A 15,528-nucleotide genomic window follows, 5' to 3' on the forward strand; every position below is an offset into this window, starting at 1 on the left:
TTGAAGACCCCCCAAATTTGAGCCAAAATCCGCCCCAGGGAAGGGCGAGTGATTGGGAAGAATAAGTAGAATTCAGGAGCTGCAGTGACATCAGGGAGCAGTGATTTAAGGGATGGGCTGCAAAAATCACCTGGAGAAGCAAAATCTGCACGTAAGTCAAAAAGGTCAAAGGCATAGCCTCAGTGGCTCTGCAGACGCGAAAGGTGAAAAACGCCCACTCCTACCTTTAAGGATTCGCTAGGCTCAGCTGTTCCTCCCTTTGACGCCAGGGGACAAACCCTACCTGTCACAGCTGTAGAAGACAGACGGTCAAGCAAAGGCTTGACCAGGTTTCAGAGCCATCTTCCGGGAATCCCGATAACTTCTTTTCCCCTACTGCCCCCCGCGCCCAAATCTAGAGACACCTTCACCCTCACTCCCCACCTTCTCCAGGCTCTCTTGCTCTTAATGGCATCGGTCTCTATGGCAACCTGAAACAGCAGTTCCCATTGGCCAGTTCAATATGAGGACTGGGCCAATAGGGAGGGTCAGCCTTTTTTACCCGACCAATAGGGATGGCGGAGAGCAGGTCGGAGACGGCGGCGTGCTGACGTTCCCGGGAGTCCGGGCTGGCTGAGCAGGCGGGCTGGTGGCTGGGCGGGCGGCGGCGGCGGCGGCGGCGACCTCCGGGCAGTAGAGGGGGCTCCGGGGCTGAGTCTGTGTGGTTGCCGGCCGCAGAGGCGGCACCATGGGCACGGGGTAGAGGGGCAAGTTGGCCACCGCCGCCGGGGGTGGTGGGAGAGCCGCTTCGGGGGAGGGGGTGGGTGGGGGAGGGAGGGGCGGGCAGCCGCTTGGCCGCGGCACTTTTTTAATTTTTCGGGTGCCGCAGCGGCGACCCTTCGGCGCCGATGTCCCTCATCCCCGGAGCGACGACGACCACGGCTTAACCTAGAAAGTAAGTGTGCGGGCTCGCGGGAGGGCGCGGAGACTCCTGCCTGCGGGAACCGTGGCCCTCGCCCCCCAGCCGGGACCGCCTGCGAGGGGTGCGGGCGCCTCCCTCCCGTTACTCCAGCCCCGCCGCCTCGCGGCCGCCGCGGCGTTCCTGCCCCGCCTCGTGCTCCTGCCCGCACTCGCCTGCCCGCTCCCCTCCCGCCGGCAGGCGCACAAGTTTCACCCTCCATTTGCTTTTCTCGGCGGTTCCCGTCCCCGGGTCTCGCCTGCACGCCGCGCGCGACCCTGACCCGAGTTGGTCTTTTCGGGTCCGGAGCCCCCAGCCCCAAACTTGAGCGCCCGCCGAGCCCTCCTGCACGTCTGCCCGAGGGCTTCCGGGCTCCTGCCGCGGACACGCCGCCCCGCGCCCTCCACGCCCCGGGGCGCCCGCCTTCCCCGGCTCTCGGGGCCGCTGTCTGTCCCTCCCCGGCTCTCGGGGCCGCTGTCTGTCCCTCCCCGGCTCTCGGGGCCGTCTGTCTGTCCCTCCCCGGCTCTCGGGGCCGCTGTCTGTCCCTCCCCGGCTCTCGGGGCCGTCTGTCTGTCCCTCCCCGGCTCTCGGGGCCGCTGTCTGTCCCTCCCCGGCTCTCGGGGCCGTCTGTCTGTCCCTCCCCGGCTCTCGGGGCCGTCTGTCTGTCCGTCCCTCCCGCCCCAGGTCTTGCCTCCGGGCCCCCCTCCCGTCTCTCCCACGTTGGTGCCGCTGAGCGGTCTCGCGTCTGCCCCCGGCGCCCCCGGTCCTGCCCGCCGCGCTCTGTCCAGTGCGCCCCTCTCTCCCGGCGGCGTCCGTTCACGCTCCACCCTCCCGCGTTCCCAGCCGCGAGCTTCCCCGGCCGTCCTCCTGCGCCGCCGCTCCCTCCTCTCCGCGCCAGGAGTTGAAGCGGAGCTGCGGCACCCCCCCGGCGGCTCGGTGGTCCCTCCCCGGCTCTGGGGCTGCCCGGCCAGCCCTCTCCCACCCTGTTCCCTACCCGGGGAAGCTAGGGGTGAGCGGCGGGTCGGGATTTGGCTGCTTGTTGACTGAGTGCGACAGAAAGCGAGCGCGGGTAGTGGATGCGCCGCGGCGGCCGGAGCCGCTCGGGGCGCAGCATAGGCAGGTGTCTGTCCGGGAGGGGGAGGACGCGCGCCGTGGGCTCGGAGGCTGGCGACAGATTGTGCAGGAATGCGAGGAATGCACCAGGGGCATAGTCCACAGGGCCCGCCGCGGCTGCACTAGCGCCTTCCCGGCCCAGCACCCCGCCGCCTCGCCAGAGGTCACCGGAGCATCTTCGGAGCTGGTGAGGCTCGCTCGACTCCTCTCCTCCCCTCGCTTCTCCTTGCGGCAGAGAGGGCGGTGGAGGGGAAGCGCGGCAGTTTTGTTGGGCTTCAGCTAGCCTTTCATCTGGGCTTTTGCTGCATTGGTCTCCAGGACCTGAGTTTGGGGGCGATCGCAGTGTAACCAAGGTTATTGATCATTGCACAAGGTTCTTGGCAAGTTTGGTTTGCAAGGTTTGAATTGTGCCTGTTTTTTTCCTAGGGGTTTTCTGAAAACCTGCAGGAGAGGGTGCCGAAGGTTCTTAGAGTAATGAGCTTGCAGCTCTAACAAAAAATGTCTGTTAATGCTCATGGACAGGGATGTATTGCAAAAGAGATCTTGAATGCATCACTTTTGCTGTCATAAGAATTGAAATTTTTTTCTTGTCATTAGTGGGCTGTGTTTAGACCTCTTATAGTACATAATGAATAGAAACAGAGAAGCAGTGTTTGGTAAGCGATGGGACAGATAGAACTGTCTGGTACAGTTAAATTCGGGGCGTGTCAGTTACCATTGAAAGTAACATGGGGATAACATAATCATGTATATTTAAAGATGTAATTTATTAGTTGAGGTCTCAGTTCTTTCTCTCCTTTTTGTTGTTACTGAACTTGAAAATTAATAAACACACCCCTCCAACTTTTAAAGAATGGTAATTATTTATGTGTAAAATTAATAATCAATATATTCCTTTTGGCTAAAAAATCTTTTTCCTTAATGCAGAAGAGCACATTTTCAACAGGATGCTTTTCTAGAAAAGGGCTTATATTCTTTTAAAGGGAAGGTAGCAGACTGCTTCTCTTTTTAAATGCAGTGTGTTGCTGTAGAAGTATCTTCATTTTTGGTGCTAGTGAAGCAGTTATGGAAAATGGCAACATAAAAATGAGAACAACTGGTGTTCAAACTAAGTGGTTTTGGATGTTGAAAAGCATACTGTTTGTGTGACAGTTTGATTTGGAGGTTGAGTTTGCTATAAGCCTCTCCACAGTTGGTTATTTTGTATCCTGTTCAGGAATATAAGTTGATCGCCCAGCTGCCTTCTAGCACCTGCTTTGCTTGGATCAAGGACATTGAAAAGTATGAGTACTTTTTAGTTAAGGACCCAATGGAAAGGAGAAATAAAAGGGGAAAAAAAAACACACAAAAACTTTACAATGGGAAATGTTGTATCTTTTGGCTGCTACATTTTGTTTTAGGTATATCCGTAATAAGTGGACCTTCTAATTTAGAAGTTTAACTCTAATTATAATTAGCAACAGTATGCAGGATATTGGGAGATGTTTGTAGATGCCAAAAGGAAACTTATTACGTGTAACAATATATTATAGCAGAGTTTAACATGAGCTTATTGGATTTGATAATGAAGGTAAGAAAGTAAAAGCACATTTAGTTTCCTATGTTGGAGATTGAAATAACTTCTTTGAGTATATATAGATACTGTATATACAGGATTGACTGCAAAGTGGTTTTACCTATTCAAGTAAAGGAGGCTCTCAGCAATATATTCTCTTTGTTACAAATATTTAAAGAGAGGAAGTTTTAAAACAGGTGATTGTTCACAGTTGAAAACAACATAAATTGTATTTGAGTACATTACTTCCCCACTCTATTCTACTATTATGTAGGGGAAAGGTGTGGCATTTCATGTTTTATATGTTATATTGAAGATTTTAAATGGATCCAGTTATCTTAATTCTTATCTATACTATTTTTGGAGGGAGATAGGGCAGCAAGGTAGTGATGGAAAGCAAAAGAGAAGGTAGGTAAAAAGTGGGAGCAGCTAGCATTTATCCAGGAAAAAAAAGCAAACAACAACTTTATTGCTGCATTTACAAGCTGCATAAATCAATTCTAATTCTGTGACTAGTTCTAACGTCATAATTTGAACTTAAAGAATTTACTACCAAAATCAGTTTAATAAAAACTTTAGCAATTGTAAGACATTGAATATTTGCATGAGGCCTATATTAAGTCACAAATGCAATTTTCTTTATTTTTTGAGCTCTATAAATTGGAAAAGAAAATTTAATTAAAAACTCTAAATCCACATCATTTTTTAAAATCCAGTTATTGCCAATTTTAAAACTGAATGATTTCCTTGCTGTTTACCAGGGATTGATTTAGATAGAGAATTTTCATACCCTGGATGATGCCAGTCACTTCGTAAGTCTAATCCCTCACATTGCTTTGAAATATTAAGATATTTTGAGAATGCCCTATAATTTATTTATTTATTTTTTTATTTTTCTGAAGCTGGAAACGGGGAGAGACAGTCAGACAGACTCCCGCATGCGCCCAACTGGGATCTACCCGGCACACCCACCAGGGGCGATGCTCTGCCCCCCCCCCCAGGGTCACTCTGCCGCAACCAACCGGAGCCACTCTAGCGCCTGGGGCAGAGGCCAAGGAGCCATCCCCGGTGCCCGGGTCATCTTTGCTCCAATGGAGCCTCGGCTGCGGGAGGGGAAGAGAAAGACAGAGAGGAAGGGCGTGGGGTGGAGAAGCAAATGGGCGCTTCTGCTATGTGCCCTGGCCGGGAATTGAACCCGGGTCCCCTGCACGCCAGGCCGACGCTCTACTGCTGAGCCAACTGGCCAGGGCCGAGAATGCCCTATAATTTAATGTGGGTTTTTTTTCAATCAAGAGGTAAATCTCTAAGTTGCTTAAGTCTAAAATGGACATTATACCTTCATACTTCACTGGAAGATACAGTAGAAGTTATTCTAGGGTCCTGTTTGGCAAACTGCGGCTCATGAGCCACATGCGGCTCTTTGGACACTTGAGTGTGGCTCTTCCACAAAGTACCACGTGTGGGCGCTACCTGGATAAGGAATGTACCTACCTATATAGTTTAAGTTTAAAAAATTTGGCTCTCAAAAGAAATTTCAATCGTTGTACTGTTGATATTTGGCTCTGTTGACTAATAAGTTTGCCGACCACTGTGTAGGGCATAAACATCCGTGGAATGGTCTGTCACTTTGGGAGTTGCTTTCACAGCTTCAGTGTAGAAGATAATTACTTCAGTGTGTTAAATGCTTTTGTGTAGTGCCTTTTCTGCACTACAGAAGAATCTGAAACATAACATCAGTGGATTGGATATGTTTGGAAAATTAAGTAACTATTTTGTCATCCAAACTGACTGCAAATACTTGGAGAGAAAGAGAGAGACATTAAGCGTACCTGAAATGTAAGGCTTCATATACTACAAGTAAGTGATGATAGCAGTCAGGCAGGTCAGTTTGATGCCCAACAGTAAAAAATAACAGGCATCATGCTCTCAGTCACAAAGACTTAATTGATTAAGCCATAATTCATGTGCTTGCTGGGTTCAGTTGAGATGTATGGCATTCAAAGGTTGCTCACATTGCTACTTTAATAATTAAGTGGAATTATGTTAATCTTTCCAGTGTTATGTTACCATTACCAAATTGGGGATATTACGTGATGGTACGCTTCAATTAAGCTTGGAAAACTGCAGACACATCATTTGTCATTGGTTTAAGTTTTTAATTTTTTAATTTTTATTATTTAGATTTATTTTTATTTGATACAGCAATAAATGTCAGCCACATTGATGATCATTTTATTGCTCATAGTCTTATTTTATAGTTTATTATGGCTCATAATGATTTAAAGAAAATGATAAAATGTCATTAGAATTTGGATTATAAATTTTTAACACTATAAAATATATACTAAATTAAAGTATGGAAGTATCTGAATTATTTTAAGTCATGTCATTGTGAGGCATTTTTCCTGAACTGAGTAATGCCTGCAGATTGGGTAGATGCCAGTTTCTTTAGGCAGATATTATATAGCCTTTAAAAAGTCCATTATTTACAAATTAGGGGTAGGGAGGGTAGGGGACTAGGGGACCCAGTAATGCTCATTTTTTAATAGCCAAGGCATGTTTGACTTCTATATTTATCATCTGTATTAAATATAAGTTTAGTGGTTTGCAAATTATAAGGGTGTTTAATCTGATTTTCCCTAATCTGGGTTTTTTTGGGTTTTTTTCCCCTGAAGTGAGAAATGGGGAGGCAGAGAGGCAGACTCCTGCATGGGACCAACTGGGATCCACCCGCGTGCTCACTAGGGGGCGATGCTCTGCCCATCTGGGGCCATTGCTCCATTGCAACCAGAGCCATTCTAATGCCTGAGGCAGAGGCCATGGAGCCATCCTCAGTGCCCTGGCCAACTTTGCTCCAGTGGAGCCTTGGCTGCAGGAGGGGAAGAGAGAAAGCAAGGGGAGGAGGAGGGGTGGAGAAGCAGATGGGCGCTTCTCCTGTGTGCCCTGGCTGGGAATCGAACCCAGAACTTCCACATTTCAGGCCGACGCTCTACCACTGAGCCAACCGGCCAGGGCTTTTCTCTAATCTGGATCCCCTTCTTGCCTGACACTCCCCACCTCCTCACATGTGCACACACAGCCACCACCACGAAGGCATCTGTCTGCTTAGAGGGAGAGAGAAAGCCCGTTATCAGGTGCATTTACATAAAATACAGTAGTTGTTATCTAATATTCCAGGTTGCATTTAGAGTGGATGTGGATTTTTGGTCATAAAATCATATTATACATGAAAGGTAAGTTAAATGTGTAGTTGAAAGAGGGCTATCAGGGTAATATGCAGACTGTGGGGGCCTAGCCTAGAACTTGGAATACAGTTTTTCATAGATACCCACAATCTATTTACCAATAGACTTTTTTTTTTCTTTTTTTGACAGAGAGAGGGACAGACAGGAAGGGAGAGATGAGAAGCATCGGTTCTTTGTTGCGGCTCCTTAGTTGTTCAGTGATTGCTTTCTCATATGTGCTTTGCTGGGGAGGGAGGGTGCTGCAGCAGAGCGAGTGACCCCTTGCTCAAGCCAGAGATCATGGTGTCATGTTTATGATCCTACCCTCAAGCCAGCAACCTTGGGGTTTCAAACCTGGGTCCCAGTCCGACGCTCTATCCATTGTGCCACTGATGGTCAGGCACCAATAGACTTTTAAGACAGTGGGTAAGTGGTGTCTGAAATTCATTTATGGACTAAAATGCAACTTATAAATTAACTTTTTTTTTTGAGAGAAAAGACAAGGACAGGCAGACTGGAAGGGAGAGAGATGAGAAACATCAACTCATAGTTGGGACACCTTAGTTTATTGCTTTCTCATATGTGTCTTGATGGGTATGGGGTGTGGCTATGGCTCCAGCTAAGCTAGGGGGTCTTGTCTATGATCCCTCTCTGATTCTGCACTCAAGCTGGTGATCATGCACTGAAGCCAGCAGCCTCGGAGTTTTGAACCTGGGTCCTCAGCATCTCAGGCCAGTGCTCTATCCACTGCTCACCACCTAGTCAGGCTGTAAATTAACTCTTTCAGCTGCCTTTTCTATCCAAAATTAAGGACACCTGAAATTGGCAGGAAACTACCAAAGCAAGAAACACTAGAAGAAAAATTTGGGAGGTATTTGAAATAAACCCACAGACAGTGGTTGAATAGATATTATGAGGCTTGCTGTATATCTCTTGTGCAAGTAATTTAACTCCTGAGCTCTAGTTTTCTCATCTATAAAATGAAGGAGTTAGACTAGATTCTCCTTAAAGTCTTTTGGGTACTTATTATTTCACCACACTTAGAATATCAAGCATTCTCATTTGGTTACTTTTTTTTTTTCCTGAGCAAGAATGTACTGTCTTCTCAAGAACTGATTACAATTTACCCTCCAGGATAAGGGGGAAATTAAAATTGTGTATACCTGAAATGCTAAGCTCCTAAAAATATGTGTTGTAATCAGACAAACTGACTTCATACTGGCTGAGTCAGTGGCTACTCTCCTAGATTCGTTTGTTAACAGCCATTCTGCTTTGCATATTTGAGGCTTAGCCCTTGATTTTGACTACATTTTCCAAAAGTTGGATAGAAATAGAAGGGGAATTTAGGTGGTGTTTGAGGGGACTAGTCTTGTTAAAATGAGAAAGACCTACTTAACATTTGCTTTGTTTTGATTGTCCTTAAAGAAATTAAGTAACTAAGACAGTTGCTTCTCTGAAAACGTTACTTTTCCATCAGCTTTATGTTCACAAAAATTATCTGATCCATATCTCATTATAGAATATAGATAACTTTTCATTTAACTCTAATTTTCTGTGTATAAACATCCTACCAGTGTTCAGAAATTGTGGAGGATTTCAACAGGATAATACTTTACTTGGATTAGTGCTCTTGGATTTGTGGTTCTTTTATTTTTTAAAAATAAAAAGCAATTTAAAAATCCCATGAAGAGAATTTCTCCTAGATTTTACTTTCCCCTACAAAAGGGAGGGAGGGATATTCCCTGTAGAATTTACATATATATGCGTTAAGAGTAGTTTTAAAATGTTGAGATTGCTGTTTCCCTTTTCTAATGCAATAAATATATTATTTTCAAAAAGGAGCATCAATTATACAACTAATGTATGCAATATTAAATGAATTCTTAGTGTCATGATCAAAGTAAACACTTGAATAGGCCGTTTGGTTTTCACACCTTCGTGAGAATTGTAAACACTCCTGTAAAATGGAAACCCATAATAACCACTTTGCAGTGAAGTGCATCATGTTTTCTGACACCTGTACTCAGGGTTGAATGGGAAACAAAGACTGATCTTGTTAGAAGTAATCTTCCTGAGTATCACCAGGGGTCCAAGCTAGAGGACTGAATACAAGTAATGCTTCACCTATTATCTGGAGTCATTGTGTTCTGTTTTGGATACCTCTTAATTTAAAAGATGTGTCATTCATTTGACTTCAGCCAACATTCATTAATGTCCCTTGCTCTGTGTCAGATTGTGCAAGACCTCATGGACAAAAATTTTCTGCAGTCTGTGTTGGATTCAGTATTGACAGTTTCTACCTTTTAGGAATCTGATTAATTTTTCAATCTAGTTAAGAAAGATAGGACATGTGAACTGGAAAATAATTGTCCTAGAAATCTTTGTGTGTGTGTGTGTGTGTGTGTGTGTGTGTGTGTGTGTGTGTGTATGTAAAGTTGTTCTGTAGGTGTTAGGGATGAGCTGTAAATGATTTTGTATTAGCTAGGTTTTAGCTAAACATACAGTTTAGGTGCATGTTACTTGGTACATTACCAAAATCTAGATAGACAGCTGCATTAACTCTCAGTGGCTTTCTTTAAAAAAAAGCCTGCATTTGAAAAAATACTCCTTATCAGCGATAAGATTGTGGTTTCAGAAAAGGTTTTAATCATGTACGTGATTATTTTAGCTTTTTTAAAAAACACTTTACCACATAGGTTATGTAAAATAATTGATTATGAAGAAAATGCATTATTTATGAATAATCATAATTTATACCTCAAGACATGGCATTTAAGGAAGTCATTTTTTTTTTCATTTTCATACAGCAGTATTTTGGTTTATCATGTTTTTTGCTTTTCTTTATTCTTTATGCAATTTTTGTGCTTTTGTAAATCCACACATTATCTATCATTGCAAATATTCTGTTGTTACAAATAAATGGAAGAATGTTTTGAAAATCTCTTGTGACATCTGCTAGAATGAATGATCTCATTGAATGTTACCTTGAATCTCGGATTGATGCACTGGTGGGAATTTTCCACTTATTGTCAATTTGTCAATGACTAAATAAGCAACAATGTCATTTTTTAAAAAGCACTGAAAAAAGAATCACAAAACCCAATTGGACTTTCTCAAGAATTGCTATTATTTTGAGACATGATAAACAACGCAGCTGTTAAAAGTGTACTTCAGCCCTGGCCGGTTGGCTCAGCGGTAGAGCATCGGCCTAGCGTGCGGAGGACCCGGGTTCGATTCCCGGCCAGGGCACATAGGAGAAGCGCCCATTTGCTTCTCCACCCCTCCGCCGCGCTTTCCTCTCTGTCTCTCTCTTCCCCTCCCGCAGCCGAGGCTCCATTGGAGCAAAGATGGCCCGGGCGCTGGGCATGGCTCTGTGGCCTCTGCCTCAGGCGCTAGTGTGGCTCTGGTCGCAATATGGCCACGCCCAGGATGGGCAGAGCACCGCCCCTGGTGGGCGTGCCGGGTGGATCCCGGTCGGGCGCATGCGGGAGTCTGTCTGACTGTCTCTCCCTGTTTCCAGCTTCAGAAAAAAGAAAAAAGAAAAAAAAAAAAAAAAAGTGTACTTCAGACTGTCAGCGGCTGAAAAATATGTCAGTCTGAAATTGTGGACATTATATTGACAGGTGTCAACCTTCTGAAATATTTTTGTGTGAGTCATTTGTCTGGAACTCTGAATACAATCTCCATAGAAGCAACATAATGTATAAATTCACCATCCTAAAATGTAATGGGAGGATATTGGTTCCATGTTCCCACAGCCTACTTCCCTGAGCCAGCATGATTACAGGGGCTTTGTCTTTGAGCATGATATCTCAGCCTATCGTCTTTCTATATAGATACCATAAATGAATGAGTGGAGTTTTGAACAGTAATCTTGGCATACCTTTACTTCTCTTGGATAAATTTCTCTCTGCCTAACACTGGCCCTCTTTCCTTTTGTAAACCATTTGTTCCTAGATCCTCAAAACTATTTATCATGCATGTTTTAATGGAAAACATGTCAAAAACAATTACCTTTACCTTTGTAATACAATTTGTTAGGTAAATAATTTATTATATCAAATTCCTTACTAAAATGTTAATTATCATCTTTTAAATGGATTGATTCATATTCATTTTAACCATAATTGCTTGGATTGTAATTATGGTTAGAAAAGTTGACATAGTTCTCTTTCTCAAACTATTCATATGCTGCTATCAAGCACCAAGACCACCTTGCTTGGTCAGACTGGCGGTGTGACAGGAAGCAAACTTTCAGTGTCCTTTGCTTTTTGTGAACTAGTAATACCTTTTGTGTACTTAGCTCATGAGTTGAGGTGAAAGGTAGATGTAATTTTAAGCACAGGAAGTTTTTCAAAGGAAAAATGTTACTAAAAAGACATGAGTAAAGTAATTAGTACTATAAAGTTACATAAACATTAAAAGTAATAAAATAGGAAATTTCATAGCTTGTTTGACCTAGTGAGTGTAGCAAATCTTTCTTTGATTTTAACTGTGTGGTTAGAAATACTCTTTAAAATTTTAGTCCCTATGATAAAATTTGCATAAATTATGATTTGATAAAATCATAAAAATTCTACGATAAAAATTGCATAAATTATAATTTTGAAAAACTAAACTTTTAATCATGAAGTGATGATGAATTCACATGCAGTTTTAAGAAATAATACAGAGATCCTGTGTAGCCCTTACCCAGTTTCCCTCAATGGTGACATCTTGCAGAACTGTCGGACAGTATCACAACCAGGGTATTGACACTGATACTGTCGAGATACAGAAGGTTTCTTTCACTACAGGGGTACAGGCTTGTGTTGCCCTTTTGTAGCCACTCCTTCACTCTTCTTCCATCTTCAACTCCTCTGTAATCCCTAGCAACCACTAATTGTCCTTTGTTTCCAAACTTTTGTTATATTCAGATTGTTATATAAATGGAATCATGCAAAATGTAACTTCAAAGGTTTTTCTTGTTCATTCAGCATTAAGTCCTACCAATTTATCAAGGTTGTTACATGTACCAATATTCTCTTCTGTTTTATTGCTGCGTAGTATTCCATAATAGGATGTCCCACAGTTTGCTTAACTATTCTGCTTGTTGAAGGACATCTGCATAGTTTATTTTCAATTTATAATAATTTTTGCCTGACCAGGCGGTGGCACAGTGGATAGAGTGTCGGACTGGGATGCGGAGGACCCAGGTTCAAGACCCTGAGGTCACCAGCTTGAGCGTGGGCTCATCTGGTTTGAGCAAAGCTCACCAGCTTGGACCCAAGGTCGCTGGCTCGAGCAAGGGGTTACTGGGTCTGCTGAAGGCCCATGGTCAAGGCACACATGAGAAAGCAGTCAATGAACAACTAAGGTGGTGCAACGAAAAACTGATGATTGATGCTTCTCATCTCTCTCCATTCCTGTCTGTCCGTATCTATCCCTCTCTCTGACTCTCTCTCTGTTCCTGTAAAAAAGTAAAAAAAAAAAAAAATTATAATAATTTTCAACTTACAAATAGAGCTGCTATAAATATCTGTGTACAAGTTTTTGGGTTATCATAAGTTTATGTTTCTCTTGGGGGGGGAATGCCTCAATGCAATTGCGGGCTTAAATTATAATTTTTTAAAGTTTTCTTTCTATAATTATACACAATTAAATAAGAACTTAGTAATTTAAAAGTTAGGTTTATCGTTTCAGTAAGTTACAAAATTTGTTTATTAAGTCTTTGATCTTCTGTTATGGAGTGTTTTGCAAATATTACCTCCTAAGTTTACCTTTTTTTTAAGCAAAACTCCACCATTTTATTTTTTATTTTAAAGTAGTATATATTTTTAACTTGTTTTTAGAGAGAGAGAGGAAGGGAGAGAGAAAGAAACATTAATTTGTTGTTCCACTTATACATTCATTGGTTGATTCTCGTATGTGCCCTGATTGAGGATCAAACCTGCAACTTTGGTGTGTTGGGATGATGCTCTAACCCAGTGAGATACCCAGCCAGGGCCCTGTTATTTGTTTTGTTTTAGACATAAGATGTCTTTAATTTCCAATAACAATTCTGTATTTTAAAATGTAATTGTTAATGTTGGCTCTTTCAGAATCTTACTGATGTATGAGGTAAACAATTGTAGGTAATATTTTTGACAAAAAGAAGTTTATTGTGTGCCATGGTAAAAGGCACAGCGGGGATGTAACATGAAGACAGTATCCTTATATGTAATTGGAATCGATCCAGTTGTCAGGTGGAAGACAACAAGCACATCTGATACTTTTAAAGACAAGGGTTCCTTTTTCTTTCCTAGAATTGAAGGCATTTTCAACACAGCACTATTCTCTCATTTCCTCCCTAATTTTCTTCCTGCTTTTTGCATGATTATAGTATACATTTTTTTTTTATATAATTTTATTTTTTTAATGGGGTGACATCAATAAATCAGGATACATATATTCAAAGATAACAAGTCCAGGTTATCTTGTCATTCAATTATGTTGCATACCCACCACCCAAAGTCAGATTGTCCTCTGTCACCTTCTATCTTGTTTTCTTTGTGCCCCTCCCCACCCCCTATCCCTCTCCCATTCCCCCCTCCCCCCCGTAACCACCACACTCTTATAAATGTCTCTTAGTTTCACTATTATGTCCTACCTACGTATGGAATAATACAGTTCCTGTTTTTTTCTGATTTACTTATTTCGCTTCGTATCATGTTATCAAGATCCCACCATTTTGCTGTAAATGTTCCGATGTCATCATTTCTTATGGCTGAGTAGTATTCCATAGTGTATATGTGCCACATCTTCTTTATCCAGTCATCTATTGATGGGCTTTTTGGTTGTTTCCATGTCCTGGCCACTGTGAACAATGCTGCAATAAACATGGGACTGCATGTGTCTTTACGTATCAATGTTTCTGAGTTTTTGGGATATATACCCAGTAGAGGGATTGCTGGGTCATAAGGTAGTTCTATTTGCAGTTTTTTGAGGAACCACCATACTTTCTTCCATAATGGTTGTACTACTTTACATTCCCACCAACAGTGTATGAGGGTTCCTTTTTCTCCACAGCCTCTCCAACATTTGCTGTTACCTGACTTGCTAATAACAGCTAATCGAACAGGTGTGAGGTGGTATCTCATTGCCGTTTTGATTTGCATTTCTCTAATAGCTAAAGAAGATGAGCATCTTTTCATATATCTGTTGGCCATTTGTATTTCTTCCTGGGAGAAGTGTCTATTCATATCCTCTTCCCATTTTTTATTGGATTGTTTGTTTGTTTGTTGTTGAGTTTTATGAGTTCTTTGTATATTTTGGATATTAGGCCCTTATCTGAGCTGTCGTTTGAAAAAATAATTTCCCATTTAGTTGGCTTTCTGTTTATTTTGTTATCAGTTTCTCTTGCTGAGCAAAAACTTCTTAGTCTGATGTAGTCCCATTCATTAATTTTTGCCTTCACTTCTCTTGCCATTGGAGTCAAATTCATAAAATGCTCTTTAAAACCCAGGTCCCTGAGTTGAGTACCTATGTCTTCTTCTATGTACTTAATTGTTTCAGGTCTTATGTTTAGATCTTTGATCCATTTTGAGTTAATTTTTGTACAGGGGGAGAGACTGTAGTCCAGTTTCATTCTTTTGCATGTGGCTTTCCAGTTTTCCCAGCACCATTTATTGAAGAGGCTTTCTTTTCTCCATTGTGTGTTGTTGGCCCCTTTATCAAAAATTATTTGACTATATATATGTGGTTTTATTTCTGGACTTTCTATTCTGTTCCATTGGTCTGAGTGTCTATTTTTCTGCCAATACCATGCTGTTTTGATTGTCGTGGCCCTTTGGGTGTATTGCGAAGCATCTGGAAGCTCCAAGTATAGGTTTTTCTGTTTCTGGTTGAAGATCTTGTTGAGTTTTGGGGGAGATTTATCGGTATCGCTTCCTACCCCGCCATTACTCTGACGTCATCTCCTATAGTATACATTTTCTGCTGGAGGAAAACGTTGAAATGATGTCTGGCCTAACATAACTGATAATCTGATTTCATTTTCTACCTTGAATGTCAAATATATTTCTCTTTATAGTTTAATATGCCACCAGCTCATTTAATTAGTTTTACTTTCCATCTTGTTCTGTATTCTATTCTAATATTCTTATCAATGATTTAGCATTTGTAGTCTCTGAAATCATAGCTAAGAGAACAGTTGACGGCCATGATCAATACTAAAACAGCTATACAATAGCATTCTTCTTTAATACTGCTTTCAATATTTTGGTTCTCTATATATATTTGAGTGATATAACCTTAGAGCCCTTTAATTTGCAGGAGTATGATCTTTCCAACAAGTTGTATATTTCTTGAAGGCTCTTCTGAATGTAACTAGTATGCTTCTCTACCTGGAGAGTCTATGGTTTTCTTCTGAAGGTCCAAATCAGCGGTTCTCAACCTGTGGGTCGCAACCCCCGACTGGGTCGCGACCCACAGGTTGAGGGGTTGCGACCCACAGGTTGAGAACCGCTGGTCTAAATGATCCCTTCTTAGTGAAGCCTTCCTTGGCCCTCCTCTCACATTGAAAGCTTCCCATTTGTGCTTCTTAGTACTTTGCACATAACTCAGCTATGAACAGGTCACATCATATTGTAGTTGTTTCTCTGTTCCTGGCTCTGTTTTGGGCCCTGCCCAGGTGAGAACTAACGTATGCCACAGCCATCATTGCAATTCTCTCACCTAGC

General features: G+C 42.6%; 2 protein-coding genes and 1 non-coding gene across 11 annotated transcripts in view; 1 reads left to right on the forward strand and 2 right to left on the reverse strand.

Moving 5' to 3' along the window:
* The window catches only part of CCDC148 (coiled-coil domain containing 148), a 303,811-nt gene extending 303,401 nt beyond the window's left edge, over positions 1-410 (reverse strand). Inside the window, exon 1 of one of the 2 annotated variants that reach the window (XM_066345458.1) lies at positions 225-410. The gene's annotated coding sequence lies outside the window, so the exon portion shown is untranslated. The remainder of the gene's footprint in view (positions 1-224) is intronic. The other variant, XM_066345457.1, reaches the window with a different exon arrangement.
* Positions 411-811: 401 nt separating this feature from the next.
* The window catches only part of PKP4 (plakophilin 4), a 272,352-nt gene continuing 257,635 nt past the window's right edge, over positions 812-15,528 (forward strand). For 7 of the 8 annotated variants that reach the window (XM_066346708.1, XM_066346713.1, XM_066346710.1 and 4 more), the window contains exon 1: positions 812-934. The gene's annotated coding sequence lies outside the window, so the exon portion shown is untranslated. Of the gene's footprint in view, positions 935-2,036; positions 2,238-15,528 lie in introns of those variants that run through there. The other variant, XM_066346709.1, reaches the window with a different exon arrangement.
* On the reverse strand, positions 6,545-6,620 carry TRNAF-GAA (transfer RNA phenylalanine (anticodon GAA)). Its single transcript has one exon. It is a non-coding gene; the product is annotated as a tRNA-Phe (tRNA).

This window comes from Saccopteryx leptura, chromosome 7 (genome assembly GCF_036850995.1).
Source record: "Saccopteryx leptura isolate mSacLep1 chromosome 7, mSacLep1_pri_phased_curated, whole genome shotgun sequence".
NCBI classification, from domain to species: domain Eukaryota; kingdom Metazoa; phylum Chordata; class Mammalia; order Chiroptera; family Emballonuridae; genus Saccopteryx; species Saccopteryx leptura.